Source organism: Sapajus apella, unplaced genomic scaffold (genome assembly GCF_009761245.1).
Source record: "Sapajus apella isolate SASKATOON/1434 unplaced genomic scaffold, GSC_monkey_1.0 scaffold13, whole genome shotgun sequence".
NCBI classification, from domain to species: Eukaryota; Metazoa; Chordata; class Mammalia; order Primates; family Cebidae; genus Sapajus; species Sapajus apella.
Genome location: NW_022436953.1, coordinates 21,934,802 through 21,948,675, shown reverse-complemented (window position 1 = coordinate 21,948,675; position 13,874 = coordinate 21,934,802).

Sequence of the window (13,874 nt, the reverse complement as noted above, 5' to 3'; positions counted from 1 at the left end):
AGATCATCACCTAGGCACATAGTCATCAAATTATCTAGTCAAGACAAGAAAATAATCTTAAGAGCTGTAAGGCAAAAGCATCGGTTAATTTATAAAGGAAAACCTATCAGATTACAGCAGACTTAACATCAAAATCCCTACAAGCTAGAAAGGATCAGGGTCCTATCTTTAGCCTCCTCAATAAAATAATCATCATCCAAGAATATTGTATCCAGTGAAACTAAGCTTTGTAAAGAAAAGATACACTCTTTTTGTGATAAACAAATGAAGACAGAATTTGCCACTACCAACCCAGCACTACCAGAACTGCTAAAAGGGGCTCTAAATCTGGAAACAAATCCTGAAAATACACCAAAATAGAATCTCTTTAAAGCATAAATCTTACAGGGCCCATAAAACAATAACACAATGAAAAAAAAAAAAAAAAAAAAAAACCCAAAGTATTCAGGCAACAAATAGCATGATGAATAGAATAGTACCTCACATCTCAATACTAACATTGAATGTAAATGGCCTAAATGATCCACTTAAAAGATACAGAATGGCAGAATGGATGAGCATTCACTAAGTATCTGCTGTCTTCAAGAGACTCACCTGATACATAAGAACTCACATAAACTTAAGGTAAAGGGGTGGAAAAATATATTCCATGCAAATGGACACAAAAGCAAGTGGGAGTAGCTATTCTTATGTCTGACAAAACAAACTTTAAAGCAATGGCAGTTAAAAAAGACAAAGAGGGACATAATGACAAAAGGACTAGTCCATCAGGAAAATATCAGTCCTAAGCATATATGCACCTAACATAGGAGCTCCCAACATTTTTAAAACAACTACTTCTAGACCTAAGAAATAAGATAATCAGCAACACAATAATAGTGGGGGACTTCGATACCCCACTGATAGCACTAGCCAGGTCATTAAGACAAAGTCAACAAAGAAAAAATGGACTTGAACAATACCGTAAAACAATTGGAATTAACACATATTTACAGAACATTCTACCCAACAACTGCAGTATATACATACGTTTCTTCAGCACATGGAATATTCTCCAAGATAGACCATATATATGATAGGCCACAAAACAAGTCTCAACAAATTTAAGAAAATTGGAATTATATCAAGTGCTCTCTCACAACACAGGGGAATTGGGAGTCAATTCCAGAAGGAACCCTCAAAACCATGCAAATACATGGATATTAAATAACCTGCTCCTGAATGATCACTGTATCAACAATGAAATGAAAATGGAAGTTTAGGAGAAGATCCAAGATGGCCAATTAGGAACAGCTCAGGATTGCGGCTCCCAGTGAAAGCACAGAGGGTGAGTGGACATCACATTTCCAGGTGGATTTTTATTGCCCATAGACCAGGAAATTCCCAGGTGGAGGAGCCCCATGGGTTGCCAGCCAGCACAACTGTTTAGGCTGGCACAGCTGCTTTGCCAGTGCCCTGGCATGGCGGTTCTCTGTACAAAATACACTGGTTCGGGTGCCCTTTTAGCTGGCGATTGTAGCCCCGGGAAGGCAGAGTCACCCATTCATCTGATTAAAAAGGGGACTAAAACAGGGAGCCAGGCCAGGGGATTCCTGGGCAAAAAAAGCACCACGAATCTCAGCGCCGCTGTTTCAGCTGGTGCAGTGAGTCACTGCACGGGAAATCACACAGATCCTGGCACCTTTTCAACAGGCAACTGGAACACCTGGGAGAGAGTCGACCGCTCAACTGAAAAAAAAATGCTCTGAGGCAGGGAGCCAGGTGATCAGGCTCAGCTGGTCCCACCCCCACAAATAAAAACAGCAATTGGAAACGCTCTAGGTTGAGAGTTTCACAGCAAGCACAGCTGAACCCGGGATGGTCCAGCTCTGTGGGGGAGGGACGTTCACCATTACCGAGGCACTCCACCACTATGGAGGTAGTCCACCATTGCTGAGGCAGCCTGCCGTTGCTGAGGCAACCTGCCATTACAGAGAGAGTCTGCCATTACAGAGGTGGGCCACCATTGCCAAGGCAGTTATAACTACATCCATATAAACAGGACTGCAGGGAAGTTCACATGGCAGCTGGGCGGAGCCCATAGCAGTTCAGCAAAGTCTCTGCAGGCAGACAGTGACTAGGCTGCCTCCTTGCTGCACAGGGAGGGAAAAAAAGGCAGCAGCACAACAGAAACTCATAAATAAAACCCTAACTGCCTGGGACAGAGCACAAAAAAGGGGTTTATGAGTTCTGCTGCAGCAGACCTCAACGTACCTGCCCAGCAGCTCTGAATGAGCTCTTATTAAGGACAGACTGTCTCCTCAAGCAGCTCCCTGACCCCCGTATATTCAGAGTCACCTCATAAAGGAGAGATCAGACTGACATTTGGTGGGTATCCTTCTGGGACAAAGATAGCAGAAGAAGAAACTGGTAGCAACCTTTACAGTTCTGCAGCTGCTGGTGATCCCCAGGCAAGCAGGGCCTGGAGTGGACCTCAGCAGTCCTACAGCAGAGGGGCCAGACTGGTAGAAGGAAAACTAAGGAACAGAAATAACTTCATCATCAACAAACTGGATGTCCACTCAGAGACCCAATCTGAAAGTCAGCAACTACAAAGACGACAGGTGGATAAATCCATAAAGATGGGAAGAAACCAGCGCAAAAAGGATGAAAACACCCAAAACCAGGACACCTCTCCTCCTACAAGGGATCACAACTCCTCACCAGCAAGGGAACAAGGCTGGATGGAGAATGAGTGTGATGAAATGACAGAATCAGGCTTCAGAAGGTGGGTAATAAGAAACTTCTGTGAGCTAAAAGAACATGTTCTAACCCAATGCAAAGAAACTAAGAATGTTGAAAAAAGATTTGATGAAATGCTAACGAGAATGGACAACTTAGAGAGGAATATAAGTGAATTGATGGAGCTGAAAAACACAACATGAGAACTTCGCGAAGCATGTACAAGTTTCAACAGCCGAATTGACCAAGCAGAAGAAAGGATATCAGAGGTTGAAGATCAACTCAATGAAATAAAACGAGAAGGCAAGATTAGAGAAAAAAGGGTAAAAAGGAATGAAAAAAGTCTCCAAGAAATATGGAACTATGTGAAAAGACCTAATCTACATTGGATAGGTGTACCTGAATGTGACGAAGAGAATGAATCCAAGCTGGAAAAAAAAATACTCTTCAGGATATTATCCAGGAAAACTTCCCCAACCTAGCAATGCAGGCCAATAATCAAGTCCAGGAAATACAGAGAACACCACAAGGATATTCCTCAAGAAGAGCAATGCCAACACACATAATCATCAGATTCACCAGGGTTGAAATGAAGGAGAAAATGCTAGTGCTAAGGGAAGCCAGAGAGAAAGGTCAAGTTACTCACAAAGGGAAGCCCATCAGACTCACAGCAGATCTCTCAGCAGAAACCCTACAAGCCAGAAGAAAGTGGGGGCTAATATTCAACATCCTTAAAGAAAAGAACTTTCAACCCAGAATTTCATATCTAGCCAAACTAAGCTTCATAAGTGAAGGAAAAATAAAATCCTTTGTGAGCAAGCAAGTATTCAGAGATTTCATCACCACCAGGCCTGCTTTACAAGAGCTCCTGAAAGAGGCTCTATACATAGAAAGGAACAAACAGTACCAGCCACTCCAAAAACATACCAAATGGTAAAGAGCATCAACACAATGAAGAATCTGCATCAATTAATGGGCAAAACAGCCAGCTAGCATCAAAATGGCAGTATCAAATTCACACATAACAATATTAACCCTAAATGTAAATGGACTAAATGCCCCAATCAAAAGACGCAGACTGGCAAATTGGATAAAAAGCCAAAACCCATCAGTGTGCTGTATCCAGGAAACCCATCTCACATGCAAGGACACACAAAAGCTCAAAATAAAGGGATGGAGGAAGATTTACCAAGCAAATGGAGAGCAAAAAAAAAAAGGAGTTGCAGTTCTCATCTCTGATAAAATAGACTTTAAAGCAACAAAGATCAAAAGAGACAAAGAAGGACATTACATAATGGTAAAAGGATCAATGCAACGAGAGCTATCGATCCTAAATATATACGCACCCAATACAGGAGCACCCAGATACATAAGGCAAGTTCTTAATGACTTACAAAGAGACTTAGACTCCCACACAATAATAGTGGGAGACTTTAACACCCCATTGTCAATAATAGACAGATCAACCAGACAGAAAATTAACAAGGATATCCAGGACTTGAACTCAGACGTAGGCCAAGCAAACCTAATTTTTAGGAGAGACATTTACAGAACTCTCCACCCCAAATCCACAGAATATACATTCTTCTCAGCACATCACACTTACTCTAAAATTGACCACATAATTGGAAGTAAATCACTCCTCAGCAAATACAAAAGAATAGAAATCATAACAAACAGTCTCTCAGGACACAGTGCAATCCAGTTAGAACTCAGAATTCAGAAACTAACTCAGAACCGCACAGCTTCATGGAAACAGAACAACTTGCTCTTGCATGTTGACTGGATAAACAATGAAATGAAGGCAGAAATAAAGATGTTCTTTGAAACCAATGAGAACAAAGACACAACATACCAGAATCTTGGGACACATTTAAAGCAGTCTCTAGAGGAAAATATATAGCAATAAGTACCCACATGAGAAGCAAGGAGAGATCTAAAATTGACACCCTATCATCAAAATTGAAAGAGCTAGAGGAGCAAGATAAAAAAAAAAAAAACCTCAAAACCTAGCAGAAGACAAGAAATAACTAAGATCAGAGCAGAACTGAAGGAGATAGAGACACAAAAAAACTCTTCAAAAAATCAATAAATCCAGGAGCTGGTTTTTCAAAAACATCAACAAAATAGACAGACCACTAGCCAGATTAATAAAAAAGAAAAGAGAGAATAATCAAATAGATGCAATAAAAAACGATAAAGGAGATATTACCACAGATTCCACTGAAATTCAAACCATCATCAGAGATTATTACAAACAACTCTATGCACATAAACTAGTAAATCTGGAAGAAATGGATAAATTCGTGGACACTTGCCTCCTCCCAAGCCTAAACCAGGAAGAAGTGAAACTCTGAATAGACCAATAACAAGGTCTGAAGTTGAGGCAGCAATTAAGAGCTCACCACTCTAAAAAAGCCCAGGTCCAGATGGGTTCACAGCTGAATTCTACCAGATATACAAGGAGGAGCTGGTGCCATTCCTTCTGAAACTATTCCAAATAATCCAAAAAGAGGGAATCCTTCCCAAATCATCTTATGAGACCAACATCATCCTGATACCAAAACCTGGCAGAGACTCAACAAGAAAACAAAACTTCAGGCCAATATCCATGATGAACATAGATGCAAAAATCTTCAATAAAATACTGGCAAGACGATTGCAACAGCACATCAAAAAGCTTATCCACCATGATCAAGTAGGACTCATCCCAGGGATGCAAGGCTGGTTCAACGTATGCAAGTCTATAAACGTAATTCACCACATAAACAGAACCAAAGACAAAAACCACATGATTATCTCAATTGATGCAGGGAAGGCCTTTGACAAAATTCAACAGCGCTTTATGCTAAAAACTCTCAATAAACTAGGTATTGATGGAATGTATCTCAAAATAATAAAAGCTATTTATGACAAACCAACAGCCAACATCATACTGAATGGACAAAAACTGGAAGCATTCCCTTTGAAATCTGGCACTAGACAAGGATGCCCTCTCTCACCACTCCTATTCAATATAGTACTGGAAGTTCTAGCCAGAGCAATCAGGCAAGAAAAAGAAATAAAGCGTATTCAAATAGGAAAGGAGGAAGTCAAATTGTCTCTATTTGCAGATGACATGATTGTACATCTAGAAGACCCATCATCTCAGCCCCAAATCTCCTGAAACTGATAAGCAACTTCAGCAAAGCCTCAGGATACAAAATCAATGTTCAAAAATCACAAGCATTCCTCTACACCAATAACAGACTTAAAGAGAGCCAAATGAAGAACGAATTGCCATTCAAAATTGCTACAAAGAGAATAAAATACCTAGGAATACAACTAACAAGGAACGTAAAGGACCTCTTCAAGGAGAACTACAAGCCACTGCTCAACGAAACAGGAGAGGACACAAACAGATGGAGAAACATTCCATGTTCATGGTTAGGAAGAATCAATATCGTGAAAATGGCCATACTGCCCAAAGTAATTTATAGATTCAATGCTATCCCCATCAAGCTACCAAAGACCTTCACAGAACTGGAAAAAACCACCTTAAACTTCATATGGAACCAAAAGAGAGCCCACATAGCCAGGTCAATTCTAAGCAAAAAGAACAAAGTGGGAAGCATCACACTACCGGACTTCAAACTATACTACAAGGCTACAGTAATTAAAACAGCATGGTGCTGGTACCAAAACAGAGATATAGACCAATGGAACAGAACAGAGGTCTCAGAGGCAACACAACATATCTACAACCATCCGATCTCTGACAAACCTGACAAAAACAAGCAATGGGGACAGGATTCACTGTTTAGTAAATGGTGTTGGGAAAACCGGCTAGCCATGTGCAGAAAGCAGAAACTGGGCCCCTTTCTGACACCTTACACTAAAATTAACTCCAGATGGATTAAAGACTTAAACACAAGACCTAACACCATAAAAACCCTAGAAGAAAATCTAGGCAAAACCATTCAGGACATAGGCATAGGCAAGGACTTCATGACCAAAACACCAAAAGCATTGGCAACAAAAGCCAAAATAGACAAATGGGACCTATTCAAACTCCACAGCTTCTGCATGGCAAAAGAAACAGTCATTAGAGTGAATCGGCAACCAACAGAATGGGAAAAAATTTTTGCAGTTTACCCATCTGACAAAGGGCTGATATCCAGAATTTACAAAGAACTAAAACAGATTCACAAGAAAAAAAACAAACAAGCCCATTTAAAAGTGTTCAAAGGATATGAAGAGACACTTTACAAAAGAAGACAAACATGAGGCCAACAGACATATGAAAAAATGCTCATCATCACTGGTCATTAGAGAAATGCAAATCAAAACTACATTGAGATACCATCTCACGCCAGTTAGAATGGCGATCATTAAAAAATCTGGAGACAACAGATGCTGGAGAGGACGTGGAGAAATTGGAACACTTTTATACTGTTGGTGGAAGTGTAAATTAATTCAACCATTGTGGAAGACAGTGTGGTGATTCCTCAAGGACCTAGAAATAGAAATTCCATTTGACCCAGCAATCCCATTACTGGGTGTATATCCAAAGAATTATAAATTGTTCTACTATAAGGACACATGCACATGAATGTTCATTGCAGCACAGTTTACAATAGCAAAGACCTGGAACCAGCCCAAATGCCCATCGATGATAGACTGGACAGGGAAAATGTGGCACATATACACCATGGAATATTATGCAGCCATCAAAAACGATGAGTTTGTGTCCTTTGTAGGGACATGGATGAACCTGGAAACCATCATTGTCAGCAAAGTGACATAAGAGCAGAAAATTGAAAACTGCATGTTCTCACTCACAGGTGGGTGTTGAGCAATGAGAACACATGGACACAGGGAGGGGAGCATTATACACTGGGGTCTGTTGGGGGGAAATAGGGGAGGAACAGTGGGGGGTTGGGAGTTGGGGAGAGATAGCACAGAGAGAAATGCCAGATGTCAGTGAAGGGGAGGAAGGCAGCAAATCACACTGCCACGTGTGTACCTATGCTACAATATTGCATGTTCTTCACATGTACCCCAAAACCTAAAATGCAAAAAAAAAAAAAAAAAAAAAAAAAGAAATGAAGATGGAATTTTAAAAATTCTTTGCATTGAACAATAATAGTGACACAACCAATCAGAACTCTGGCATACAGCAAAAGCAGTGCTAAGAGGAAAGTTTGTAGCATTAGATGCCGACATCTAAAAGTTTGAAAGAGCACAAATAGACAATCTAAGGTCATACCTCTGGGAACTAGAGAAACAAAACCAAACACAAAACCAGCAGAAAAAAAGAAATAACTAAGATCAGAGCAGAACTAAATGAAATTGAAACAAACAGATTTTGGGATCATGGCAAATGGGAGGCAGGACTAGATTGCAGCTCCAGACAGAGCAGCATGTAGGGGGTTGCATTGTGAATTTTAGCTCCAGATTGACAAGAACAAATCAGCAGTCCTGAGAAGACCCACAGACCCTCTGAAGGAAGTGGACTGCTCATGCAGGACCATGGAGACACCCCAAGTACTGTCAGTGCCCCAACTGCGGAAGTGGGAAAAGGAGACCCTCCTCTCCCAAACATCCCCCCTCCCCACTGGAGAAGCTAAAGGTCTCTTGGCAGGAGATGTTTCGACTTTACCTGGAGCTGAATCAAGTTAGAGAGCCGAGCTGAGTGAAATACAGGGGTAGAGGAAGTAGCAGAAAGGTTCTGGAAGCTTGTTGGGTCCCCAAGCAAACCGTTCCTGCTTGACACCACAGGGATCCATCAGGAGGGTGACCAGAGGAGCAGGGGGTAAAACTCCACAGGGAGAAGGAATTCTCTAGCTGAACTTTGTAACAATTTGAAAGGGGCAAGAAGCCTCCCGGCCAGAACTTGGGGGAGGATTCGAATCTGGCTTTCAGACTTCACAGGCAGGGGAAGACCTAAAGCCCTTTTCTTTCACAGATGGTAGGAAGAAAGCATTGGGCAAGTTTTCAAGCCCGTCTTGCTGTCTGCCTAGAAACAGACTCAGGGCTGTTGTGGGGGGCATGGTGGGAGTTTGCATGGGAGCTAGGTGAGGCCTGTGACTGCCAGCTTTTTCCCACTTCCCTGACAACCTGCATGACTCAGCAGAGGCAGCCGTAATCCTCCCAGGCACACAACTCCAGTGACCTGGGAATCTCACCCCCATCTCCCACGGCAGCCACAGCAAGACCTGCCCAGGGAGAGTCTGAGCTTAGACATGCCTAGCCCCACCCTCACCTAATGGTCCTTCTCTATCCATCCTGGTAGGGAAAGACAAAGGGCATATAATCTTGGGAGTTCTAGGGCCCTGCCCACTGCCAGTACCTCTCCATACTACTACAGCTAATGCTTTCTGGAAAGCACCACCTCCTGGCAGGAGGCCAACCAGCACACAAACAGAGCATTAAACCATCAAAGCTAAGGACCCTCATGGAGTCCATTGCACTCTCTTCTACCTCCACTGGAACAGGCACTGGTGGCTGACAGACCCAAAGACAGTTCACATCACAGGATTCTGTGCAGACAACCCCCAGTACCATCCTGGAGCCCAGTGGACTCACTAGGTGGCCAGACCCAGAAGAGAGACAACAATCACTGCAGTTTAGCTCACAAGAAGCCACATCCACAGGAAAAGGGGGAGACTACTACAGCAAAGGAACACCCCATGGGACAAAAAATCTGAAAAACAGCCTTCACCCCTAGATCTTTTCTCTGACAGAGACTACCCAAATGAGAAGGAACCAGAAGGAACCAGAAAACCAACCCTGGTAATATGACAAAAAAGGCTTGTCAACACCCCCTAAAAATCACATTTGTTCACCAGCAATGGATCTAAACTAAGAAACCATCCCTGATTTACCTGAAAAAGAATTCAGGATGTTAGTTATTAAGCTAATCAGGGAGGGACCAGAGAAAGGTGAAGCCCAATGCAAGAAAATAAAAAAAAATGAAATAAGAAGTGAAGGGAGAAATATTCAAGGAAATAGATAACTTAAAGAAAAAACAATAAAAAAGGAAACTTTGGATACACTTTTAGAAATGTGAAATGCTCCGGAAAGTTGCAGCAAAAGAATTGAACAAGTAGAAGAAGTAAATTCAGAGCTCAAAGACAAGGTCTTCAAATTAACCTAATCCAACAAAGACAAAGAAAAAAGAATAAGAAAATATGCATGAAGCCTCCATGAAGTTTGGGATGTTAAATGACCAAATCTAAGAATAATTGGTATTCCTGAGGAAGAAGACAATTCTAAAAGCTTGGAAAACATATTTGGGGGAATAATTGAAGAAAACTTCCCTGGTCTTGCTAGAGACCTAGACATGCAAATACAAGAAGCACAAAGAACACCTGGGAAGTTCATCACAAAAAGATCTTTGCCTAGGCACACTGTCATTAGGTTATTGAGAGTCAAGATGAAGGAAAGGATCTTAAGAGCTGTGAGACAGAAGCACTAGGTAACCTATAAAGGAAAACTTATCAGATTAACAGCAGATTTCACAGCAGAAACCCAACAAGCTGGAAGGGATTGGGGCCCTATCTTTAGCCTCTTCAAACAAAATAATTATTCATCCAAGAATTTTGTATCCAGTGAAACTTTAGTTTTGTATATGAAGGAAATATACAGTTGTTTTCAGACAAACAAATGCTGAGAGAATTTGCCATTACAAAGCTACCTGTACAAGAACTGCTAAAAGGAGCTCCAAATCTTGAAACAAATCCTGGAAACACATCAAAACAGAACCTCTTTAAAGCATAAATCACACAGGACCTATAAAACAAAAATACAAGTTAAAATGCAAAAACAAAAAACCCCAAAGTACACAGGCAATAAAGAGCATCATTAATGCTACAATACCTCACATTTCAATACTAACATTAAATGTAAATGGCCTAAACACAGAACCTCAGAATGGATAAAACTCACCAACCATCTGCTGCCTTCAGGAGACTCACCTAACATATAAGGACTCACATAAACTTAAAGTAAAGGGGTGGAAAAAGGCAATTCATGCAAATGGACACCAAAAGTGAGCAGGGAGAGCTATTCTTATATCAGACAAAACAAACTTCAAAGCAACAGCAGTTAAAAGACACAAAGAGGACATTACATAATGGTAAAAGGCCTTGTCCAACAGAAAAATATCACAATCCTGAACATATATGCACCTAACACTGGCACTCCTAAGTTTATAAAACAATTACTATAGACCTAAGAAATGAGATAGACAGCAAGACAATAGCAGTGGGGGATTTCAATACTCTACTGACAGCACTAGACTGGTCATCAAGCCAAAGTCAACAGAGAAGCAATGGATTTAAACTATACCTTGGAACAAATGGACTTAACAGGTATATACAGAACACTTCATCCAGCAACCACAGAATATACTTTCTATTCAACAATGCATGGAACATTCTCCAAGATAGACCATATGATAGGCCATAAAATGAGCTTCAACAAATTTAAGAAAATTGAAATTATGTCAAGCACTCTTTGAGATTACAGTGGAATAAAACTGAAAATCAACTCAAAAAGTAACCTTCAAAACCATGCAAATACATGGAAATTAAATAACCTGCTCCTGAATGAGCACTGGGTCAAAAATTAAATTAAGATGGAAATTAATTCTTCAAACTGAATGACAGTAATGACACAACCTATCAAAATCTCTGGGATACAGTGAAGGCATGCTAAGAGGAGAATTCATAGCCCTAAATGCCTACATCAAAAAGTCTTAAAGAGCACAGACTATCTAAGGTCACACCTCAAGGAACTAGAGAAACAAGAACAAACCAAACCCAAACCCAGCAGAAGAAAGGAAATAACCAAGATCAGAGCAGAACTAAATGAAAGTGAAACAAAATAAGTAATACAAAAGATAAATGAAACCAAAAAAGCTGGTAATTTGAAAAGATAAATAAAATTGATAGACTATTAGCAAGATAAGCCAAGAAAAGAAGTGAGAAAATTCAAATAACCTCACTGAAAAATGAAACAGGAGACATAGTCATTCAAGGCTACTGTGAACACCTTTACACACATAAACTAGAAAACCTAGAAGAGATGGATAAATTCCCGGAAAAATGCAACCCTCCTAGCTTAAATTAGGAAGAATTAGATACATTGAACAGACCAATAACAAGCAGTGAGATTGAAATAATTTTAAAATTACCAACAAAAAAGTCCAGAACCAGATGGATGCACAGCAGAATTCTACCAAACATTCAAAGAATTGGTACCAGCCTTCTGACACCTTTCCCCAAGACAGAGAAAGAAGGAACCCTCCCTAATTCATTCTATGAAGCCAGCATCACCTTAATACCAAAATCAGGAAAGGACACAACCAGAGAAGAAAATTACAGATCAATATCCTTGATGAACATAGATGCTAAAATCCTTAACAAAACACTAGCTGAGTCCAACAACATATCAAAAAGATAATACACCATGATCAAGTGAGTTTCATACCAGGGATGCAGGAATGGTTTAACATACACAAGTCAATAAATGTGATACACCACATAAACAGAATTAAAAACAAAAATCACATGATCATCTCAATAGATGCAGAAAAAGCAATTGACAAAATCCAGCATCCCTTTATGATTAAATCCCCAGCAATTGGCACACAAAGGACATATCTTAAGGTAATAAAAGCCATCTATGACAAACTCACAGACAACATAATACTGAATGGGGAAAACATTCCCTCTGAGAACGGGAACAAGACAAGGATGCCCAATCTCACCACTCCTCTTCAAGACAGTACTGGAAGTCCTAGCCAGAGCAATCAAACAAGAGAAAAAAAGAGCCTCCAAATTGGCAAAGACAAAGTAAAACTGTCCCTGTTTGTTGACAATATGATCATTTACCTTTAAAAGCCTAAGGAGTCCTCCAGAAAGCTCCTAAAACAGATAAAATAATTCAGCAAAGCTTCTGGATACAAGATTAATGTACACAAATCAGTAGTTCTTCTATACACCACCAACAACCAAGCGGAGAATCAAATCAAGAACTCAACCCCTTTTACAATAGCTGCAAAAATAAATAAATAAAATATGTAGAAATATACCTAACAAGGGAGTCAAAAGACCTCTACAAGGAAAACTACAAAACACCACTGAAAGAAATCATAGACGACACAAACGAATGGGAACACATTTCATACTCCTGGGTGGGTACAATCAATATTGTAAAAATGACCATACTACCAAAAGCAAACTATAAATTCAATGCAATCCCCATCAAAATACCACCATCATTCTTCATAGAGTTAGAAAAAGCAATTCAAAAATTCATATGGAACCAAAAAAAGAGCCCACATAGACAAAGCAAGACTAAACAAAAAGAACAAATCTGGAGGCATCACACTACCTGATTGCAAACTATACTATAAGGCCATAGTCACCAAAACAGCATGGTACTGATATAAAAATAGGCACATAGACAATGGAACAGAATAGAGAACCCAGAAATAAACCTGAATACTTACGGCCAACTGATCTTGAACAAAGCAAACAAAAACAAAGTGGAGAAAGGACACCCTTTTCAATAAATGGTGCTGGGATAATTGGCTAGTCACATGTAGGAGAATGAAACTGGATTATCATTTTTCACCTTATACAAAAATCAACTCAAGATGGATTCAGGACTTAAAACTAAGACCTGAAACTATAAAAACTCTAGAAGATCACATTGGAAAAACCCTTCTAGACATTGGCTTAGGGGAAGGATTTCATGACCAAAAACCCAAAAGCAAAGGCAATAAAAACAAAAAAATAGGGGCTAATTAAACTGAAGAGTTTTTATACAGCAAAGGAACAGTCAGCAGAGTAAACAGATAACACACAGAGTGGGATCAAATCTTCAAAAGCTATACATCTGACAAAGGACTAATATCCAGAATCTACAACAAACTCAAACAAATTAGTAAGAAAAAACAAACAATCCCATCAAAAAGTGGGCTGAGGACATGATGGGAGAATTCTCAAAAGAAGATATATAATGGCCAACAAACATGAAAAAATTCTCAACATCACTAATAATCAGGGAAACGCAAATCAAAACTACAATGCAATACTACCTTACTCCTGCAAGAATGCCATAATCAAAAAATGGTTATAATAAAGAATCAGTAGATGTTGGCA